This window comes from Paramacrobiotus metropolitanus, unplaced genomic scaffold (genome assembly GCF_019649055.1).
Source record: "Paramacrobiotus metropolitanus isolate TYO unplaced genomic scaffold, Prichtersi_v1.0 Parri_scaffold0000003, whole genome shotgun sequence".
In the NCBI taxonomy this organism is placed as follows: domain Eukaryota; kingdom Metazoa; phylum Tardigrada; class Eutardigrada; order Parachela; family Macrobiotidae; genus Paramacrobiotus; species Paramacrobiotus metropolitanus.
The window spans coordinates 3,003,872-3,024,971 of NW_026570223.1; the positions used below are offsets into that span (position 1 = coordinate 3,003,872).

The following is a 21,100-nucleotide window of genomic DNA, read 5'->3' on the forward strand; positions in this document are numbered from 1 at the left end:
TTCTATCAAGGTACGGACAGCCAAACCAATGGACCCGATGAGACCCATCTACTTCTACACTTTACGGCGGAAACACCGACCTATCCGACCGATAGAAGCTAAAATTGAGATCCGACCTCAGATAGACACGGCCTGGATAAACATCCAGAACATGACCCACCAACCAAGGATATTGAAGAAGGGCATAAAACTTGGCCATATGCAATACAGCGACATGTTCGAACCGGACATCGACAACCAGTACGTCGAATGGGAACTCCCACTTGGAATTGCCAAGACTTGGCCACCCAAGTCGGAACCAAAGCCATCGCCAAAATTCGAAATCTTCGAGTCAACAGGAGTTAGAGCTCAACGGAAAGTGAAACTCCACCGCGGGCGATAACCCAAGTACACGTTATAATGGACGTTGCAGTAGCCACCGGACAGAAACTCATGTACCTTGGTGGATCCGACCCCCAACGAGACGGAGTCGAAATGATGGATGGCGTAACTAAACATGATGGGAGACGATTTACCATCATGGTAGCCAACCACACTCACCGTGAGGTCACCTTACGAAAAGGTGCCCCCATGGGTCGAGTCGAACCGTTCCAAATGATGACGGACGACCAGAGAGTTGAAGAAGCAAGAATACGGTCAGCCCAGGTAGAGGAAGAAGACGCGGAATCCCAGGAAGAGCGACGAAGAATCATCGACTCCATGAACTTCGGTAAGAACTTAACCGATGAGCAACTTGCCCAACTTAAGGCAGTCGCCTGGGAATACCGGACCGTCTTCCCGACCTCGAAGAAACCATACGGAGATGTCAAAGGTGTAACACACACCATCGACGTCCAAGGTGCACAGCCGATTAAGATGAACCCCACCAGAACAAGCTGGAAAGGAAGGGAATTCATCCAGAAACACGTACAGGAGATGCTCGACCAAGGAGTCATCGAACCTCATCGGCTGCATGGAGCTTCCCCGTCGTCTTAGCCGCGAAACGGAACGGGGACGGCACGGTTGGAACTCGTTTCTGCATCAACTACATAAAGTTGAATGCAGTAACAAAGAAGAACAATTACCCGTTACCGAACCCGGACGAGCTACTGGACCAGTGCGCCGGAATGGAGTACTACGGTAAAGTAGACTGTCAGTCCGGCTTTTGGCAAATTCCCATGGACGAAAACTCCAAGGACTACACAACCTTCGTAACACCGGAGGGAATGTGGAGATTCAACCGTATGCCATTTGGAGTCTGCAACGGACCAGCGACCTTCCAGATGCATATGGATAAGATAACGGCATCAGCCCGGAAGAAAGGCGTGTTTGCATACATTGACGACATCATCTTCTTCGGCAAAACTTTCGAAGATTTTGTCGAGGCTTTCCGAGCGACCCTCGAATGCCTCAGAGATGCCGGATTCACCATTAAGCCCTCCAAATGCGAGGTCGGAACGGATAAAATGCTGTTCCTCGGACACGTCCTTAGCAAAGACGGAGTCCAAACCGACGATGAAAAAGTAGCAGCCATAGCTCAACATGATTACCCAAGGACAGAACGCCAACTGAGGTCGTTCCTGGGATTGGCTAACTACTACCGTAAGTTCATCCGAGGATACGCCCAGAAGACATCGAAGATGTACGAGCTCCTACGGAAGGACCAAAACATCAAAAAAGGATTGGACGGAGGCCCACACGGCCGAGTTCAACGAAATCAAAAGGCGTTAACAGAAGCGCCCGTACTGGCGAAGTTCGACCCGGCAAAGAGACCGTCATTGAATGTGACGCAAGCGGAGCCGGACTTGGCGCGGTGTTATCCCAGGACGGACATCCGATCGCCTACGCCAGCAGAGTCTTACACGGACCTGAACTCAACTATGGAGTCACAGAATGGGAATGTTTGGCCGTGGTATGGGCAGTGCAAAAATTCAAGCACTACATCGACCATGGACCTTTCACCGTACAAACGGATCATCGGGCATTGCAGAACCTGCTTAGATGCGAGTCAAACCGACCTGGCATCAACCCTCGGCTAACACGATGGGCACTGGCTTTACAAGGGCGGGACATAACCATCAAGTACAAGCCAGGAGTTTTCTGCGACAATGCGGACGCCTTGTCGAGGTGGCCACTCGAACGGAGTGATGACAAAGATCCACACGAAGAGTTGGATCAGGTGCCTAACTTCGAGGACTTTAAGGATGAAATTAAAGTCTGCACCATACGGACCCTACGACGTCTGAAGGACAACACAAGGAAAAAGAAGAGGGATGAGAAGGAACCACCGGAAATTCCACTTCCACCACCTCTTCCCGGATGTAACGTCATTTCAGACTGGGATGACCTAAGTACCACAGAAGTACGGGTCGTCAACGTACCGCTCAGCTCCGAAGACGTCGGACCTCAACATATTGGAACCGACCATCCGGACCGCAAATACGGCGGAAGAGACGGACGAGTTGAGCCCACGGCGATATACTCATGCACCGCCCGTGTCAACGAACGCGGAATTGCGGAAAGCACAGCTGCGAGACCCGCACCTGAGGAAAATTATCGATGAACTGGAGAACCTGGATAAACTCGACTACAAGTCGAAGTACACCGAGCACTACCAGATGGCTCAAGGACTCCTGTATCGATTGAAGGTAATAAACGACAAGCTGGAACGATGCTTCGTCGTACCTCTCTTCATGCGAACCAACATCATACGTTCGCTACATGATGGGAAAACCGGAAACCACTTCGGACGCGATAAAACCGTAGAAGCATTGAAGTTGCGCTACTACTGGGAACGGATGTCAACCGACGTGTTCGAATACATTCGGAAATGCCGACAGTGCATTTTGGCCAACAAGGTCCGACGTCCCCCACCGGGTAAACTCCAAAAGATGGAAGTTGGTGAAGCTTGGTATCGCATCTACGCGGACTTCAAGGGACCTTTACCTCGAACGCAGACGAAAGGATACCAATACATCGCAGTGGTAACCGACCAGCTGACGAAGTTCACCATCGCCCGGGCAACCAAAACGAACACCGCGAAGGAATTTGAAAAGTTCTTTGTGGAAGATGTCCTGCTGAAGTACGGAATGCCGACCTTCATCCACTCGGACCGAGGGACGCACTTCACGGCGAAAACATTCGCTAAAGTTGCGAGGATTTTCGGCATCCAACATACGCTTGGAACAGCCTATCATCCGGAAGGTCAAGGACAAGTCAGACGGCAAATGCAGACGATATGGGACGGAATACGAAAGTTCTGCAATATAAAGGACGGACACCGTTGGCACAGAGCCTTACCATATGTCGTCTGCGGGATGAACAGAGCAGTCCATGCCTCGACCAAATTTTCACCTTACCATATGCTGTATGGTCGGGAAATGACCATGCCACAGGACTTAGTGGCCGGGACAAACGCACCGGAACAGTATACGGACAAGGAACATTACATCAGGCGGATAAAGGAACGACTTCAGATGGCTCACGAAATTGCGCGCATCAACATCGATGAAGCCTTTGAACGGAGCGCCGAAGTTTATAATAAGAAGAAGTCATCACCGACCTTTAAACCACGAGACAAGGTAACGGTGGAATTCCCAACTAAGGACCCCGCCAGGATGGAACGATACGACGGAGAGTGGACGGTCATCAGTTACGTTGGCCCAAACAACCTGCTACTCCGAAGTGAGGACGGACGTGAAGACACCGTAGCCGTCGACCAGTGAAACACTTCCAGCCGACGCACGTCGACCAGTAACTCGGTCATCTGGTCAAAAGAAGCCGGATAATGACCTGGGAACCGAAGGGAGGGACCAGTAAGTCGACCAAAAGCCTGAAGTAACCATCGGCATCGGAGAAATCGCTTAACCGACCACCCGAATAACGGTTAAGAAAAAGGTCAGGTCGACCTCGGAAAAACCGCCGATGGACTTCGAACACACCAGCCCTGAATAGAAAAAATGGATACCGATGAACCAGCTGAACCACCTGAGAAGCAGGATGACAACAGTCCAGCCTCGCCATCCTACCAACCCACGGAAGAATCCAAGAGGCCGGTGACTAAACCGGCAAGGAAAGAAGTCGGATAAACGCACCGGCACGACACAGAAGGAAGTTGCCACCCGGCGTCGCACCGACGAGCCAACGGCTACAAAAGGACGGTTAAATCAACCGACCCGGCGGCACCGACCACGGAAGTCGAAGTGACCGACCAGGAGGTCGGACCGCCCAAACCGAAACGGAAGATCGGAACGGTGAAGCCGAAACTAACAGCACAACAGGTGCTGGAGGATCGAGTCGCTGAAGACGAAGCTCACAAGGAAATCCTCGATAGAATTTCGGAGGACGGCGGACTCGAGAAACCGTCAAAACCAAAATCAAAGACACTAAACAAGCAGTCACAACGAACAGACTCAGTCATAGGGCCATAGGCGTAACTTAGAATAAGTTATAGTCATAGGTAGCTTAACAGTAGCTAGGTATAGGCCGACCTTTGGTGTCGAAATGGAACCCTCAGTAACATCAGAATCGGGAGTTGGGAATTTAACCGACCTCTCCTTAACAGCAGACAATGTCGGGCCGACAACGCAACGACCCACCTTCTAGCGGATCCAACAGCGGACGCAGCAAAACCATACCGTCTCACCAGCTGACCCGCGATCGGATAAGCCAAGAACACAGTCGCAGGTACATAACCCGCATGCTAACGATACAGCTAATGTCTTAGCAGGTTTAACGGTCGGGCCAGAACGAAGCCCACAATATCGACCAGTACCACCGCAGCATCTGCCACCGAACACCGGATTTACGACTGGCGGACTTCTCGTCAACTATGGCGCGAATGGGAACCAATCTGCCACGGTAACTGCGGGCGACCCACTCGGTCAAGCGCAACCTTACCGTTGGACGGTACCAACAACAATGGTTGGTCCGACCTTCCCAGGGCCGACGTTAGTGCCGGGAATGGTGAACGTACCACCGCCGATTTTCACAACGCCTACTTTGGCGTCGAGCCAGCCGACATGGGCTGGACCTGTAACTCGATACGTGCCAGTGTCGGGAGGAATGGGAACGATAACTCCGACGTCACCAACGCGATTCGGAACGTTCAGCGCGATAGGGACAAACAATACCCTATCATCTCCCCGACTTGGAACATTCAGTATCGCGGGAGTGGTTCCACCTCTACCAATGACGGGACCAGTCTCACCAACTCGTATTGGACTCCCGGGACAACCGATTCCGTGGGGGGATCCACATCTGGCACAGTACTTGATTCAGTCGCTTAACCAGCACTTGAATCAGTACGGAGGACAGGCCCCACATGGGACTGTACTGGCAACGACCACACAAGTCGTACCGCCGCGACCTCCTCCGCCACCACCGACTGAACTTCCCATACCGACCTCTACGCAAAGTAGGGCGATACCAACGGGAGAGTTACGGAAACTCGACCAAATTGCTCGTGACCAGGCGCGTGACTTGACGCACCAGCTGTCTTGACAAGCTGTCGACACCGACAACTCCTGGTTACCTGGACAGAAGGGTGGAAATCCTGGATCGAATTTCCGGACTCCAGACCTTCATTAACGACAACACGAATATAATTGCGATTCGGAACCAACGAGCGGCCCAACCGACGTCCGCCTCCACAGCTCAACCGTCATCGACAACGACCACGCAAGTCGTTACGTCGATGCCTCCACCACAGGAACCGACCTCGTCTACCACACAGCCTGGTAGTCGGACATCCTTCGCGGAGGCCATGGAACGCAGAAAGCGGCGGGATGCTGAGCTGAAACGATCGAAGTTGGACGAACTCCGACAACAACGAGAAGACGCGTGGAACGAAACGGTTGAACTCAGACAGACGCTACATAAGCTGTCTACTGAACAACCTGACAACCATGCCGCATGGAAAGAGGTCATGGACCAACTAGTGGTTGGGACCATTATATGAGGGACATGGATGAACAAATCGAGAAAGAGGAACACCGCCCCGGAACTCGCCATTGTCCCCCCGACTCAGCAGATACAACCGGTTCAGCCGAGTCCGACCTCGCCAGCTACGGTGCCCAATATGCCGAACGTGCAACCTCAACCAGCACCGAACCCACCGGCCCAACAGGAGGCGGTAGTAGATCCGATTATACAGGAACTACAGTACCTCCAGCGGGTATCAGACATAATGATGACCCGCATGGAGGCGGTCGGACAAGATCGGAGACTCGAACTGCACGAGTCAACCCGACTGGGAAGGGACTCCCAAGATATTAAGAAAACCAATGCCCAGATCCAACACGCGATCAAGAACGGCATCCCCAAGGAACAACTGCCCTTAGCGACCTTCCACCAAAGATAGCTCACCTTCGGCAGTTAATGGACCAGTACCCCAGTATTCCCAAAACTTAGAAGCGTCAGAAGGGCGATCCGAACAACTACGGATACCCGACCCCGTGGCCATCGCTTCCACGCTGCACGAGGCCAGACGACTTCGCCAGGTATGGACCATGGATGAACACATTATGGACTTAGGCGAGGTAATCGGCAACGCACAACGACTTGCCGACCTGGATAGAGCCATCTACTCGGCAGAACGCCTTAGCAGCCGAGGTCGACCAACAACGGACGACGAAGCTCAACGGCTCATTAACATCCTGGAGCGACTAAAAGCCCTGATCCAGAACGAACCTTTAATGGCGGAACAACAGGTTCCCCAAAAACGGGACGGGAAGTATCAAGCAATGGCACTCCAGACGGAGGAGTCCAAGCGGACAGAAGCAGCTTGGAAAGCCATCCTTGAAGGCAAAGACACACTTCGGACAATTTACGAGCGTGTCCTGCTAGGCACCGAACCAAGAGCCTTGACCAAAATTGCCGACCTCCGAGCTTACATAAAGCTCGCAGAGGGCCTGGTTAAGAAAGACCCGTCAACCGCAACGGTGCAGGAGAAACACCAGCTTCGGATGGCGGTCGAGTGGATCGAGAGACAAAATCTCTTTGAAAAGAACCCGCCATCCCAGATACCCCTACCGAACAGGAATTATGTGGTATCCCCGGACTTCTCCACACAGTCAGCAAGTCCAGTGACGTCGCCGAAGACGGCCCTGCACAACAAAGTACAGGAAGACCGCCAAACCCGGATATCCACCCACATTTCGGATGGATGGGACCGGCTCGACGACCTTCAACGGGCATATGTACACCTGACGCCCACGGACCCAGATGCCATTAGAACGGCACGTCAGAAGATCGACACCCTGGCTGCTTACTTAAAGCAAGCCCAGGACCTCTTCGATAAGGTCGATCCGAACGACACTGAAAGCCGACAACTCAGGTCGGTAGTTGAAAGGATTGTAGAAATCCTCGATTCAGAATCGTCGTGCACTCGAGATTGCCACACCATTACCTCCTCAACGGCCAGCACCGACCACAACAGCAGTAATGACGTTGGTACGGACGACACCGATACCCGACGTCCTAAAGCACGTTGAAACAATCAACCATGCCGGACGGGACTTGGCTGAAATTTACAATTACCAGCTGAATCGACCGATGTCACCAACGAAGGTGACCGACCTCGAACGAACGGATCGACACCTGCGGATCGAGCTGGATTTCGCCGAAACACTTAGCGAATGGGGCGTTCCAACATGTGGCCAACCCAGAGAACGGTTGGAGGAAGCCCTTCGGTCAATATAATTGACCATGTTAAACGGTATCAGCCGGTGCCAACACAAGCACCAGCCAGAGAGGCAACGCCACATGAAGCGGAACCCTCTCCAGCTATATCACCGGCACCAGCCGACGGACTCGAATTTGCCGAAAACGCCAGAGACCAACAAGAGGTCGACCTGGATGAGGTCGAAAATCAGTACAGAGAAGCTGTAGACGTGCTGGAGAACCTGGCTAAACAGCTTCGTGACCTCAACTCAGCAGACAAGTCAGAAGAACGCCTGAAGGTAGCGCTGGAACAACAGCACACCATCTGCTCCAGACGAGTTGAGGACTTATGGAAAATGTTGGAGGCGAATCCACGCTTTAAAACACAAGGCGAACTTGACCGGGAGGAAATGAAGAGGTTGAAGACGGACTTCGCCCGGGCAGAACAAATAGCTGCCAACCTCCAGGCCCAGATCAACAAGATGGAAGGCCACGACCCAACAATGGCTAACGTGAAGAGAGCACTGCAGGATCAACTTAGATTCTCGCAGATACGCGTCACTGACCTCCAAAACAAAATCGACGGTCACCGTAGAATGATGACTCGGATAGCAGCAAAGCAGCAGCCGACCTCAACAGGAGGACCGGCTCAGCCGAAGCCACCAGTACAGGACTTGGCTACGTTAAGAAGCGCCCTAAGTTACGCGGAAGAAATCGTTGTCAACATGACAGTGCGACTCGCCGGCATGGATGACAAAGATCCAGCCCAAGCAGCCGACAAGAAGGCCGCTGAAGACCGACTGACGTCCTCGCAACAACGAGTCCGCGAACTAACGGCGGAAATCGCCGCGCTTCAAAGTCAGCAGTCAGCACCGACCTCGACTAGCTCGACTCAGCCGACCTCCACACCAGGACCGGCTCCACCGACCTCAACAGTAGGAACGGTTCAGCCTAAGCCAGCGAACATTAGCGACCGACCTATGTCCCCGGTTACTGAAGCTAGAATAATGTCAGCAATACCGGACCCAGGAACGATGCCAACAAGCGCACCACCTCACTTGGTTAACCTGGTGAATCAGACGATGGAACTCATCACAGAAATGAGAGCCCGTCGAATCTTTTGTGATTCCAACAGCCGGTTAGCACAAGACTTGGACCGTGACATCGTGGCCTGGGGCACTAACGTAAAGTTCCTCCGCCAACTCCACCACCCAGACGCGCCGAAGACTCCCGGCATAAGAGGCCATATAATAAGGACCTCTTCCTGGTTGGAGACACGAGTCCGAGATTACATTGAAGAACGGGACCGTGACCAACAACGAAAGGAAACCTCTGAAGCATCGCTGCGGACTGCAGCAACGGATCGTCGAGCTCGGATCACACAAATCCAGTCGACACGTAACCCGACGGACCCTTTCGCGGTTCCACAATCCATACCGGATGACGAAATCCAGTTGACTCTGCAGACCGCGGACAGATTGATTGGTGAACTTTACCAATTACGGGACTCAACCGACCCGCAGACTCCGCAGTACTGCCAGATTGACATCAACCTAGGCCACTTGGAGAACAATACCAAGGAGGTCCGATTCATTCTCCGACCTGAGACGCAACGGACCGTCAAGAATCAGGATCGGTTACGGATTCTCAAAGTCAAAATTGACAGCTTCGCGGAAGACTTCTACAAACGCAAACAACAGGAAGCGGAACGCAAGCTGAAAACTCCCGCGAAGAAGATTAAGGCGACACTTAAGCCACCGGTCCAACCTGTCAAACCATTGGAGGTTCAACAAGATGAACCAATGGATGAAGTACCGCCACTCGGGAACGAACTCGAGGTCGGTGCATTCGAACAGGTGGATATGGATACTTCCGAAACACCAACAACACCGCAGGACGGCCAACCAAAGCCAGCTGCCCGACTCACTCGACCAACAACCCTGCCGGGACTCTCACATAAAGAGCCCATAGCAGATGATAAAGGTCCGAGGAGACGTCTATTCTCACCCCCACCAGTCCGAACAAAAGAACAACTGTTGGAAATTTTGAAAAAGACTCCAACGGGTGAAGCTCAGCCGGGTCAGTCACAGAAACCGACCTCGGCAACGAAGTCAGTGTTCACCTCCGGAGTCCATAAGAAGTTAGTCCAACAGGCCAAGAACTATGACCTGGAACGGATTCTCAACGAAGCCCACCTAACAGAGGGATTGAGGCTAGGAAAGCTATCCACTGACGAGCAACAAGCACTTGGCCAGCGGATATACGCGTTAATCCAGGACAGGGATAAGGCTCTACGCCGATTGATGTTTGTGAGGTGCGGAAGACAGGCACTACGACAGCTTCCGCTGGATGCGGCCATTATTAAGCCAGCCCAACTACTCCGACACCCTCGCATCAACCCTGCAGCCTACACGTTGGAGATGCCTCCTCAACCCGGTCAACAGGTCACCGAGAAAATTCGATGCATCATGTCCGACAGTAGCGACGAATCTGACCACAACTACAGAAAGGGTGCTCAGATCGAAGATGACCCGACCTACGACGACGACTTAACCTGGCAAGAGACCCTGCTCATGGATGCACAGACAAGCTCCAGGTCGTCACATGGATCCCGACCGGCAGAATCAACGCCGAGAAGGAGTAGATCCCCGGTGAAACAAATTTCACCGAACCGGGCAGCGTCTCAACCGGCAACTATGCCGAGCCAACCTCCGAAGGAACAACCACGTAGGTTCACGCCCCGGAATACTCCAACCAAACCAAAGCAAACCCCGGAGGAGATGGACACGACGTCTCCAAAGGAGGTCGGACCTGAATCACAGAACGAATCGACCTCGGAACCAGCCAAGTTGGTCATAGATGAATCTCGAACAGATGAACCGGCAACAGCTCCGGGTAAGAGAAGTAAGAAGAAGCAACAACCGGCTGATGACTTCTCGCGAGAATACCATGACGACCCAGCCTTAAAGCACGTTCAGGACCTGACTAGGTCGGAACAGGACGCGAGTGTGGACACAGCGTTTCCAGAGGACAAAGAACTCTGGAACTCACTCAAGTCACGCCGTGCTAGCCTCGTTGGAAACACCGACGCGGTCCGTAAGGAACACGAACGACTTACGCAAAGGATGGCTGAGGTCATGAAGAGAATGGGAGAACGATTCCGTGCGGAGAAGGCCCGACCTGCGGCACAACAACAGGCTGTTACGACTCGGCAAAAACTCTTCACACCGGATCCCCAGTCAACCTCTAAGACGACACGACAACTGGTCGTTAAAGTGAAGAACCCTGAACCGGCAAGAGAACCTTCCGTGCAGATCCAGGACAGAATTACTGGATTCAAAGGTGATCAACTCGGCTAACTCGGCTAAGTTGTCACGGAGGGAAAAGAAGAAGGCTAAGAAGGAAGCCAGAAAGGAAGCTGAAAAGGAGGTGACCAAACAACCTCCGAAGGAACCGACTAAACCGAGGTCGGACCTTTCAATTAAGACGCCGAAACCTAACCCGGCCAAACGGCATAAGTCCTCCGACGACCTTGATACCTCAGACGCTGGCCCACAGAAGCCGGATCAAAAGGGGAACGCCAAGGAGGAATTTGACTACGACGCAGCCAAACAGCGGATGCGAGAACTGATCGCCAGAGCAGGTACTGCGGCGACCAAAACGGAGGCCGAAAGACCACACGAAAGGTCTAAGCCGACGCCTAAGCCACCACCCAAGCAACCGAAACCTTCTACGTCCAAGAAGACTCGGACGATGAATCAGAGAAACCCTCGGAACCCGACGATGAGATCTCCGACCATGGAGAAGCCGATCCATACGAAGGATTTAAAGGCGATCGAAATGAAGAATGGAGTCACGAAGAAGACACCGACGCTTCTGAATGGCCAGCCCCTGATGACGTACGTCAGCGGCTACCCGACGCTCAACCTGGTGACCGACCAGTCGGATTTCATACGGTTCGACTTCACGTCGAAATAGTCCGAAGCGTTAGGAACGCCCGAAACGAAGGCAGAGATGTGTACCAGTCATTGGTGCGCGACCTCTCGACCAACTTAAGGATCGTAGGTCGGACCTCACCCTGGCTCACACAGAAACTTATGATGGCTATAGTGGCATGGGCCTTGGACTTCGGATTAGCCGTAGCGGTCCACCGACAATGGGGACGGACCGCCGAGCTAATCGCACCGGACATCATTCAAAAGCTCAAAAGTGCCGCTGCCAGAGCACTGGACGACCCGCCGACGAGAATCGTCAGATGCATCGGATACGCAAGAAACCCCGCGGATCCTCCTTACTACATATCGCCCGTATATACAACGTTATGTACGAGAACAGCCAGGGCAATATTGACGTCATAATGGACCTCCTAAGACCTGTCATCGCAACGATGGTGGCAGAGTTTTCCCTCCAAACGACCAACGCGGAACGCGATTTACCACTTCGGTACACAGTACCTCGGTTCATACCGGAGCAGCAACGACGCGATTTCAAACTCCGGATGTCCTTTACCAACCTACAGTCCTCTCCCGAAGGTACCGAAATGATCGTCGAGGAGTACAGTGAGTCGGAGGAACAACCATCCGGCGAGGCGGCGGACATGTTGAACATTGCACGGGCGTCAGGTATGTCGTCACAGAAACGACTACCAACCAACCGACCTCGGGCACCGTTCGAACCGGTAACATATGTCAACACCGCCTCGGCACCAGCAAGGGCAAGTGCAACTAAGCCAGGTCGGACTACAACTGGACGTTTTGCGGTGAAAGACACGCAATCTCTTCCACCGACCTCACCTATGGAAACTTCACCGGCTCCGGAAGGTAAGACTCTACGGAAGAGTCAACCTAAACCGCTGAAATCAACGAAGAAGTCGGTGAAGACCAAGGAGAAAACGCCCTCTGAGGAAGAAGACGAAGATGAAGAAGAAGAAGATGAGGACGATGACGACACCTATCAAACACCAGAAGGGTCGGAGGATGACGATAATGATGACGACGACCAACCTCCACCAGCTTCGGCACCACAACAGCAGGGTGAACCGGAGATTTCTGACAATCAGAACGAACCACCGGCCAACAACGGCAACGAAGCTGACGAGCCGATGGAGGAAGATAGTGGTGACGTCTACGTTCCCCAGAATTACCGTCAACAAGTACGGTTAACACCAGATTCCGACCCGAATCAACTCCTCCAGGAATGGAATGAGGATACCCAGGAAGTCCTACCGTTACAGATTCCTAGCCTACCGAAGGTAAACGTCAAACACCCGACGGTGGCCATTAAACGTGCTCATACTCTACCTCCACGCGTCTCGGAATACGATCCGGGATGGATGTACACCTTTGCGGCCTTGAAGGCCCTGGCGACCTGTGGACCGAAGTTTGCGACACCGAAGATCGCATTCCAGCTCCTCAGGCACCATAAGATCGGTGACATCGGCGGAGGTTGGAGGCAACTAAGCCAGAGCAACGTATACCGGTACTGTAACCTTGGGTACAACGAAAGTAAAATCATACGGACATACACCAGCAGTAAGGAACGACCGTCCATGGAAAATGGAATTCCACGGATGGAATCCAATTTCCAAATCCGCGCTCCATGCGAGCGGCTCGGATTTGGAAAATGGAAAATAGGGAATCCGTGGAATTCCAATTTTTACTTGGAATTCCAGATTCCCTATATTTGGAATTCCAAACGCCCAGAAATGTCGGGGAGAAAAACTAAAAATGAATGTTTTTGGTGTTTTTTGACTGGTAGTTACAATTTTTTCTGCTTAAAAAAGTCGTCCCTATTCTGGCACCACCCGGTAAACATAACAACGCGCCAAAAATTCTGAAAAACGCAAAACTGCAACAAGGGTACACATGCATCACTCGTATAGTATCGGCCACAAGTTGCCAGTGTCCGTAACTCCGTTTAACCGCAATACAGTGGAACCTCCGAGTTTGAACACCTCTTAGCGATGAACATATCTGAACCTTGAACAGAATTTTCCGTACCGGGGTAATGCATAACATTGGCGGTAACCTCTGAGCCGTGAACACCTCTGAACACTGAACAAAAAATTACGTACCGAGGTTGTTCAGGATCGGGTAGGTTCCACTGTACATCAATAATGGCCTATACTGGTATTTGGCAGTATCTGTAGAAGCATGGTTTTGCCATTTCGAAAGTAAGCAGAAAACAAACATGCATATCGAAAGTTAATAACTTCATACGTTGTTTTATTGTAGTCGCCAAAACTGCTCCTCTTCGTTTTTTGTGGAATAGATCAAGAAGTCTTCTTGATCTATGTGATAGTTTACAACACATGTACTAAAAAAAAGATGATTTGATTTCATTGTTCTATGGATCAAGATAATGGGTATTGCAAGATAATTATATCGAACAACTCCGTTCACTAGCCAACTGTCTGCAGTTGCCGAATCTGTACTATAAGTATACTGTATCTGTACTATGCTCTAGACCGGTGGTATCATTCTGTACTGTCCTCTAATAGTAAGACATTACCGCCTTGTTTACTCGTAGGAAAAGCAGATAGTTCTGTGCCCCTTTACTCTATTCAGAAGCTTGAATAAATTTCCAAGTGATGGAAGCGCAGTTATTGAGAAGCTGACGATAACTCAAATGGTGTTTTGTAAATATTTACGTAAATAAATAGCCAAATAATGGTATTCCAACGAAAATAATGAAATCCTTGGATTTACGGAAATCCATTTGGATTTCCGTAAATCCACGGATTCCATGGAATTCCATGGCAATTTCCTTTCCAAATCCTTTCCACGGGCTCGCGCCCGTGGATTTGTCCTCCTTAACCAGCAGCAAGCGGATGTATTACGAGTTCCCACCGGAGAAACGAGATCCGGCGCCGACCACTTACGAAGGTTGGGTACATGCCATCGAAGCGTGTATGGAAATGTCGTGGCACCCGGAAGGACTGACCCGCGGCGAAGTTCTACATCAGCTGGTAGCTAGGTTCGAATTTGAATGGGAAGCTAAAAAACCCCAGCTAGTCGACCCGAAGTACAAGCCCGTCAACAGAACGAAAGGAGGCGAGAAGTACATGCTGGGCGACGACTTGGACTTCGTCCTGAGCAAGGGATTCTTCCAAAAGAGATTTGGCATTAACCAGACTCGGGAAGGAGAACGATATGAAGCCCTTAAGCCATCAACACACCGACACGGACACTTACCGAAGCATCCACCGACCTCGGAGCAACAGAATGAGTCAACCGACTCTCTCCAGGTGAACCGCGTGGAATCGACTAACGGATGAGGAGACGTGGAATACGTCGGAGGAGTCGCAGAATCGACCTCCTTCATGAGTACCACATAAGTACTTATGATTACCGACCTCCTCTTGGACACAACAGAATGTCCCGACCTACCTCATTAGGCACCACATAAGTGCCTTGGACCGGCTCGAGAACCGACCTGGCCCGACCGTTGTAACTATAGGGTGTAACATTCATAGGCTAACGAATCCGAGAAACGGATCGTCTAACTTTTCTTTTGACAGCCGCGAACGGAGGCATACACGGCGGACTGCCGACATTGCATAGAGAATTCCACTCCGCAGGGCAACAGACTCCCGTGTGCGGACTGCATCATTTCCTTCTCGGACGAACATACTCCACAAACCGGACGTCGTGACGCGATGCAAGCAGCGGCGTTGTACATAAACGTCGTCGCTGGGAACATTAGCGCATACCGACGTTTAGCCCGCAGCGAACGTCTAATTAACCAGTTACGGGCCTACGAACAGGATCACTTGTCGGAAATCCAACGCAACCGCGCTTCCGACCCCGGATGGACTAACACAGTACCACCGACCTTGACGCATCGGCTTCTGGAATACCGCCAGCAACAGGACCTGCGGCGCCAGGAGGAGGACCGTGCGAAACTTAAGGCAGTCAACGAAAGAATTGCCACCATGAAGGTCCATCCACCACCAACGAAGCACGAACCACAAATCACTGTTCACCTACAGCAGCCCACACAAGGCCGCTCAGAGTCGGAACAGGTGCTTCATGACGTGAGAGAAGTGATAGTCGGAGACATTCACCGACCTCTTCAGTCCGCATCAATCCAAATGATGATGCGACAGGACGACGGAACCATGAAAATGGTCACTCTTTACCCTGCAACGGCGGAGCAGATGGCAACGATCCCACAAAAGGTCGTTCCAGTGGTCACACAAACCCAGCCATCTATTCCCCAGGAGATTTCTCAACCTGGATCCTCGGCACAACCAGTTGCCGCGTCGTCGACTCAACAGCGCCGACCGGCCAAACCATTGGCCGGACACGACCTTCGACATAGGCTCGGACACGACGCTCGACACAGAATCGAGGAACGACGAGCCTCTGCCGGACACGGCAATAGCGAAGCAACCCGACCTTCACCTGGTAAACGGTCAAGTCCGGAGAAGACGAGCATGGGACTGGTCGTCGACTCAACTAGTAAGTCGAAACGGAACTTCGTCCCACCTGAACACCAACCAGGACCGGAAGCCCACATGGCGGAACCGGCAGACAAACCCGAAGAAATGGATGTGGATGTGGCAAATCAGATGGCCTCGATGCCAACAGTGCAAGTTCCCAGCCAGGACGACCCTCGCTACGATAACGCCCGACGACAGGGAGTCGAAGTCGTCATGCCACATCCGACCGAACGGACGAACTACATTATGAATACCCTGGGATACGAGGAACGACACCGACCACACATTTGGCGAATGGTAGAAAACCTGCGTCAGTTCCTCATCCGATCCGGATTCCAGACCAGATTCCAATTGAATAACTGGATGGGCGAGTTCAACATGAACGACCACCCCAACGTGGAACACCCGATCAATCGAGCAAACGCTTTGCCTTCGGTGCATGATCCGGCACTGTTGGACGTACCTTTGTCCACACCGGAGAGGACGAGTCTAAGTCAGCTCGGACCTCAGGAGTACTCACGCGATCAACTGGAAAGCGTGGCTCAATTCGTCATCACCGACGCCCACCCGGCCTTCATCATCGCAGCGGCTCGAGCGGCCCTCGACTTACTGCAGTACTTGCCGGAGGAAGAACCGGGACCAGAAGATCGAAATGCAACCATTTTGCGGTACGTCTTCGCAGCAAGGCTAGGCAACTACTTTTGCCACTACACGCTGTGGGGAGCACGTCGCACGGCACATATCCCACCAGAACTGGATACGATCGTCGTACAACTTGGTTCACCCATGCGAAGTATCATCTTGGCAGTTTGGTTACGCGACCTCCTCTACATACAGGAACGGCACGCGGCCAGATACGCCTTCCGCAAGGACTTCAAAGACCCAGACGACGATGCGGCCGAATTCGTGAAGTGGTACCGTGAAGAAAAAGCGTTACCTAGTGGATTCACCTCTAGACCATATGGAGAAGGGATGTCGGACGACTTGGCACCCGGCGCAGTACCTAACGCGCATAAGCTCCGTAGGAAGGTCCAGAAAGCCAAGAAGGCGCGGGCGGAACAACCTGGCCAGGAAGACACCCCACAACAAGATGGGCAACCACCAGCGACATGTAAGCCTGACGTCTTCCGGCGCCTTGGTCGACCACCACCTAAATCTGACGAAGATGAGGAAGATTACTTCGGCGGAGACCCGCCGATCTCAGTCCCCCTGGGATAACAGGTTCCCACATAAGGAACCTGTGGTCCCACTTCAACAGTAAGGAAGGGACATCGAGCTGAGAAACAGCGAAGTCGAGAACCGACCTGGCGGAGAACCTGCCCGGCTGAGAAACAGCCACGTCGAGAAACGACATGGAAAACATGAAACGGATACTTTTCTCTTATGGACCCTAAAGCAGACGTGAACCACGAATAAGCCAGAAGCGCCAACCACATAAGTTGGCCGGATTCTTTGGTCGGACGCGGAAACGTGTGGTCAGACCTGGGTATTTCGGTTCTTTCACCGTACCGGTACGTCCTCCAAGGAATCCCCTGGAAAGAACTGGGCAACCGACCTCAGTTCCCCAGCATGGCATTAGCAGATCGCGAACCAGATCAGAACCACATCTGCTACACCGGAGCCAACAGACGCCCCGGCTTGCTAACACAGCATATCGTGAACCACGTCTTGCTACCGAAGGAAATTACCCCGGCCAACCGACTCCGGAGGACAGACCGAGAGGATTACGCTAACATGGTGTCGAAAACGTTGTTACGTTCTCGACACCATGTTCGCCTGGCACCCGTGGCCGACTTTGGGACCGGGTAACCGACCAGTAACTTTCATCACCGCAGACAGTGGTATCCTCATCGGCCCGCAATGTCACATGGTTCGGAATTGACCACAGAAGTCAAAACCGACCTGTTATGACACGACGCTTTGGATTAACCGAAGGCAGGAACGAAGAACCGGACTCCCGCCCAGAGACCTAACTTCGCAAACCGCGACCTTAACCGTGCCCCGTTACCTCAGTCAACCACAGAAGTTGACCATTCCCGAGGTAACTAAAGGAAGTGACGCAGACCGTGTCACAGAACCACGATCCACTACCTTCGTTGACCACGGAAGTCAGCCAATTTTGAGGTAGAACTTGGACCTCCCCCAATCACGATTCGGATAACTTAGCCGACCACAGAAGTCGGTGAAGTTTCAACTTTACATCCGAAGGATAAGTCATACAGAAGGATATATCCAATACAGACCGTGTTGGTTAGCCACGATCTACTACCTGAGTTGACCACGGAAGACAACCATTCCAGAGGTAGATGATCGGAATCAAGACACTCCGGCAACCGGACTCCGGAGTACAAACCAGCGAGGATTCCGCTAGCATGGCCCGGAACACAGCACTGCGGTGTGTTCAGGACCATGCTTGCCAAGGCACCCACGGTTAACTCCGAGAAACGGACGGCCGATAGGATAACAAGTCCCTAAATAACACGGAATCAATTGGACTGCAACGGAACGGACAGTGTCAACTACGACCCGCTACCTAGAATCGACCACAGAAGTCGATTTGTCAACGGTAGCCGACCTCAGAAGTCACCATTCGACCAACCGACGTCGACCTGACGGAAGCATATGGAAATTACAAACGGGATGGCTTTATCGCAGTCTTCACTGACCACAGAAGTCGGTAAAGGTGACCGCAAACCGCGACACCTGACTACGATTTTAGTCTGGACGGATTCTCCGTTTGAACCCGGATCTACAGGCCTCAACCAGGAACCTGTACCTGGAGTCCAACCGCAGTCTCCCCCGGCGGATATCGGATAAACCAACCGATTCACCGGTGACCACGACTACGCGCGGCTTGACCGTGCTGCCATTACCTGAAGAGGAACAGCGACGGTGATTTGGCTACTGACGTACCAACGACTCCGCCGCGACCTGCTTCCCCATGTCTTAATGGAACACCTTAGGCAAACCGTGTTAGGACACACGGCTTGCACCCCCATACAGATCCCTACGGACGTGTGATGTCTTTCCCCAACAGAAGTGGCAAGGCGTCACAGGTTCGCGGAACCGAACGAAGGAACTCCAAACTAGGGAAGCGAAGTGATCTGATTTTACCTCAGTTTGCATGTTGTAAGGGGATGGGAACGGGCAGTCTGACATAAGTCGGGGCCCGACGCACAACTCTGCTGGGGCGCGAGAACCTTACGCCGGTTTGAAACCAAAGAGTCTGTCTTGTGGAGTGGGATCACAGAAGTCCCTTGACGCCACAAGCGACCTGGATTGCATGCTGAATGGCCAACAGACGCCATGGGACTGCCGAACTTGACGGAACTCGGACCCGTCCAGAGGCAAAACCATCGACCCGAACCAGGGCATGTTAGAGGCACGAAAGAGACCATCGCTCCAAACAAAACCTCGCAGAGATCGGATGAGTGCCCAGAGGCTCGAAACCGACCTCTTGACGGACGGAACCGACCTGGATGAGGAATCACCGACCTCAAGTTGGATAACATTACGTCCAACCTCAGGTCGGATAAAGTGGAATAACCGACAACAGGTCGGTTATAAGGATGATTCCACCGAAATGGACTTGTACGGCTCCACATTGAGCCTGCATACCGCTTCGGGTGAACACGGAATTACGGAATCACCGACCTCAGGTCGGATAACGTTGTAACCGACCTCGGGTCGGACATGAGAAGTAACCGACAACGGGTCGGTGGATGGAAACGCCATCGTAGGGATTCACGGAAAACGACTTCCGGACGTAAGAATTCGACCTCAATCGACCTGGGATTTGGAGTAACCGACCTCCAGTCGGATACATTATTACCGACCTCAGGTCGGAGAAACAGTCCAACCGACCACAGAAGTCGGTTAGGAACACCGGATCGTTCGGATTCGCTTGGAACACCAGCGGATCAGCCGAGATACGACCTTCGAACGGACCCGTTACATGGTAACCGACCTCACGTCGTATAACATTACCACCGACCACGGGTTGGATAACATCATACCCGACCTCCAGTCGGACATCAAGAGCCACAGATAACAGGTCGGTGAAGGATCACCAAACTGAAGATTGGAACTAGAAACGACCTCGAAATGGACGAATCCGACCTAACGGGACTTGTTTGGCCCCACATGGGCCTAAATCACACGAGTTACCGAGGTCGACCATGGAGGTGCGTTATCACCGACCTCAGGTCGGATAACATTGCGACCGACCTCAGGTCGAATATCCATCCCAACCGACAACAGGTCGGATGACAACAGCGAATCATCAGCGGATGGACGGAGCAACAAATTCCGACCGGACCTTCGAGCCAGTTCGCCTCGGAAAAGTCTTAACCAGGCTCGTGGTAGCAGATTTAACGGTTTTAAACCGACCACATTCCATCGGCATTACCACTTGGCGACCACAGAAGTCGCATGACACAAGTACGGTTTTGTCCGACCTGACTTTCTGGAATTCGGGACTTAGCCGAAATCCCTTGCCGCCGGTTAACTTGCCGGTAGGCCGACCTTGGTCCGACGACCTTGGTCCATTCTCCCTAATCAGAGAGGATGCTTCGGCATTCGCAACAGCGACAGTGCCTCTCACTCCGGAACGGATGAACACGAGTCGGATGTAAGTGTCAGCCGTGCTTACCCGACCTCGTACGGATTTGCCGGTTACGTTGGGTAACCCGGGAACCGACGCCCCGGACCTGATACGCCGGATTGCATTTAGACAGGAGACCACCCCGTGGAAACCCAAGACCCGTGGACGTCATCCTAGTCGGAATAAGCCCCCGGACAGATCTTTTTTTTAGTATTTTTGTACATTTTCTAACAAACGGAATTGTATTTTACTTAGAATCTCTAACCAGATCTGTTTTGCATTTACTTTTTGCTCACTGGAATTGTGATTAAACTTTATTACATTTTTATTTCGCGCTGTTAACCGTCATTACATTTCTCTTTTACTTTCTCCGCGAGCCAACAGAAGCAAGATGCCAGGCCAACAGAAGCAAT

At 52.3% G+C, this 21,100-nt stretch overlaps 1 protein-coding gene across 3 annotated transcripts in view; it reads right to left on the reverse strand.

Annotated features, from left to right (window-relative positions):
• Positions 1-21,100, reverse strand: part of LOC129598633 (uncharacterized) — a 38,948-nt gene that overhangs the window by 13,787 nt on the left and 4,061 nt on the right. The gene's annotated exons all lie outside the window — the stretch shown is intronic.